This window comes from Microcaecilia unicolor, chromosome 3 (genome assembly GCF_901765095.1).
Source record: "Microcaecilia unicolor chromosome 3, aMicUni1.1, whole genome shotgun sequence".
Classification (NCBI taxonomy): domain Eukaryota; kingdom Metazoa; phylum Chordata; class Amphibia; order Gymnophiona; family Siphonopidae; genus Microcaecilia; species Microcaecilia unicolor.
In genome coordinates, this window is record NC_044033.1 from 61,350,672 (window position 1) to 61,354,204 (window position 3,533).

A 3,533-nucleotide genomic window follows, 5' to 3' on the forward strand; every position below is an offset into this window, starting at 1 on the left:
GACGAGGTGGCCGAGTGGTTAAGGCGATGGACTGCTAATCCATTGTGCTCTGCACGCGTGGGTTCGAATCCCACCCTCGTCGCAATGTTTTCGCTTTTTTGTTTGTTGTTGTGAAAAGACTGCAAAATCCAAACCCCCTCCTTTGCCTTGGATTCAAATGCTTCCTTTTCTTTGGTTTCAGCTACGCTTTCTCTGCCATGCTGCTCTCTCTTCGCTGTAGCTGTATGAAGAGCTTCCTGATTTAAAACCCCGCCCCTCTCACAGTGTAACCTGCTAGGGAAACAGCAGTGGAAAATGGAAATCCCTTTTGCATTCCCAAAACATAACACAAAAGGTATGCAGAGCACAAGCCTACGAGCAAGTACCGGTGGGGTGACAATGCTGTGTGCCGGACTACGAGGGATTTCTATCAGATACTGTACGTTTTGAGACCCGGGAAAAAATTGTTAGCATTGAAGAGAAAGGGCGGATCGCACCAATAAGCTTAGATGTAGTCAAGCGATCAAAGCATGTTGTTGCCCCCCCCCCCCCCCCTCCATCAGATTAATTTCTTTTTAACATGTAACTTGCCGGTTTCCCTCATGTAATGCTCCTAATTAAAAAAAAAAAAAGTCTCTCACCCATTTACAAAAGCTTTTTGTTACTGTTGGCATTACATGATAGCCAATGTTTTTTTTTTTTGTTTTTTTTTTATTTCAAGCCTTTTCCCACCCCTACCCCACTTTTTTGTTGACTCTCCGGAAAAGCTGCCCCAGTCTGGCAGTGAAAAAGTAACAACTAAAGAAGTGTCCTGGGTTTTATACCCTCCATTTCGGTATTTAATAATGTGACAATAATGTGAAAAGGCACTGATGACGTTTGAAAGCAGAGAGCAATTGCAAAACTGGTCGAGATTCCAGTCTTCCTGCATAGAGAGATATTTTGTAAATATTTGAAATCATGCTGACTCATCAAGTTGTGTTGCTGTGCAATGTCATGGTTTGGATTAATGCACTGATTTTTCATATGTCAAGGCTATGACTTGTTTTCTTTTTCTTAGCTTTTTGAAATTCCTTACTTCCTGATCCCGCACTCTCTCTCTCTCTGCTTGTCAGAAAAAGAATAACCAAAACTGCAGCATATAGTATATGATTTACTATGTCCAAATAGTCTGTAAAATATTGCTCAAAACACGAGGAATGAAGGAGGCTTCCACGTGTTTTTCCTGTTTTGTTTCAATTTGAGTGGTTTCCTATTCACTTTAGAATTTATTTCAAGATTCTAACATTGATTTTCAAAGCTTTACATGATGATACGCCTTCATGTATTTCTTCCCCTTTTGAAAATTTACAATCCATCTCTCCCTTTACGATTTGTTAATAGAGGATTACTTAAAATAACTTCTTTCAGATCTATCAAGCTTAACATCTATCAAAAGTCTCTTTTTCGGATTGCTGGTCCAACCATATGGAATGCTTTACCTGACACAGTTTGCAACACACCATCTTACTTGATTTTCAGAAAATTACTCAAACCACATTTTTTTTTACCCCAGGGTTTCCTGGCTGAGAAGTTGACATTATAATTGGCCAGTATACCTCAGATATATATTATGAGTTAAAAAAAAAGTGATTTTAGAGTGTAATTAGCTAATCTACATTTACTATACTTAATCATGTTTAATATTTATTTTAGATTTTGATTTTATGTGATGGTCATGTTACTCTATATTTGCTGTAATCCATCCAGATTTGGAAATGGTGTGGGATAGAAACAATTTTAAATAAATAAATCAAGCCAGGGAAACTGCTCTGATAATCCTTTACTCAGAAATCTATATCCTGCTTTATAATGTAACCTAAAACAAAGGTTTGAAGAAACTGTATGTTTTAACCCTGTAAAATGTCTGAAGTGAATTTCTCCTGTTTGGCCAGCAGAAGGCGCATGTTTATGCTTAAAGCTGTTATAGAGAACTGAGTATTTTTTCTTTAGTTTGGGGCAAACAGGAAGCAAGAACCAATTTATATTTGAAATCTTGTTGATTGGGCTCTGATTGGCCCATGAGCTTATCTCATTTAGACTTTACTGGTTTTGAGTTCAGTCTTAGCCAGGAAGAAAAAAGACAGATCTCTTTGATGGGACTTGGTGAATTATATGTCTTGATCTTCCCAGGTACTGTTTAGACAGTATATAGATATTAGTGTTATAATTGATCCATATTTCAGTTACCTGTTATTGTTTGCCAACTGCACATTTTTGTCCACTGTTCCAAGTTCTGAGAATAAACACAATTGTTTGTTCGTTCTGCCTGTCTGGACTGATAAAGAATTCTGGTGGTGTGGCTCCAGTAACATAGAAATCACTGGGGATAATTGGAGAGCAAGAGACTTGCCCAGAGGCGGTTGTGACCCAGTCGGTGGGAGGAGAGTGCTAGTATAGAACACAAGTGGAGCTGCACGTAAGCGGCTGCAGAGGGCTTCAGGTTGGTGGGCTGAGTGACACACTTTCCCCAAGCTGCAGCTGGTCTCTCTGCACTGTCGAAGTAGCGGGGAGTCCACCTGCGTTCTCCTGGCGTAACATTCCATACTGAAGCATAGAAATCTGAACTGAACAAGAGGTAACTGGTAAGGCAGACCTTACTTTCCCTCTCCTTTTCAACATGACAGTAAGTCAATATGAGCAGTAAATCAACAGAGCACAGGAGCAGCCAGCTTAATGTTTGCCTGAATTGGCCATCTTGAATCCAAACTTTTTTTTAAATCCTGCTAGGCTAACTGCTTTTACTACATTCTCTGGCAATGAATTCCAGAGGTTAATTACACGTTGAGTGAAGAAATATTTTATCTGATTTGTTTTAAATTTACTACTTAGTAGCTTAATTGTGTGACCCCTAGTCCTTGTATTTTTGGAAAGAGTACAGAGGTGTGTTAGTCCACTCTTAAAGGTAATCAATAGAAATCAAACAAAATTAAAACATGGAAAAGAAAATAAGATGATACCTTTTTTATTGGACATAACTTAATACATTTCTTGATTAGCTTTCGAAGGTTGCCCTTCTTCATCAGATCAGAAATAAGCAAATGTGTTAGCTGACAGTGTATATAACAGTCCCTCATAGATGGTCTAGCAGGGTGGGTAGGAGATATGAGGGACTGTTATAAGAGAGATTATCCCAGCTGGGGTAGGAGTGGATAAACATATCCTGGTACAGTATGTGCATCCCGTGTCACTCCTTGTATGTGTGTGTGAGTGAGATTAACACGTTAGTTACTTCTTCTGCTTAGTAAAAGGACCCCATAATACATAAACTACTTTGGTTGTACAACAGAAAGGTGGTATGTCCCTTACGTTACCTTTAGTGCGCATGTGGTTGGGTCACAGGCGTGTCTACCATATACGCACTAACCCTCAGGTTCTATATAAGGTGCAGCAAGTAGCGCGTGTTAAATTGTACACATGGCCAATTTATACATGCTACTCAATTGAGTAACGAGCCAGTTAGAGATGATAATTGGCCGATAATCAATTATCATCACTAATTGGCAATAATTGGA

The 3,533-nt window shown here is 39.1% G+C and overlaps 1 non-coding gene across 1 annotated transcript; it reads left to right on the plus strand.

Annotated features, from left to right (window-relative positions):
- TRNAS-GCU lies at positions 1-82 on the plus strand. Its single transcript has one exon. It is a non-coding gene; the product is annotated as a tRNA-Ser (tRNA).
- Positions 83-3,533: the final 3,451 nt, after the last annotated feature.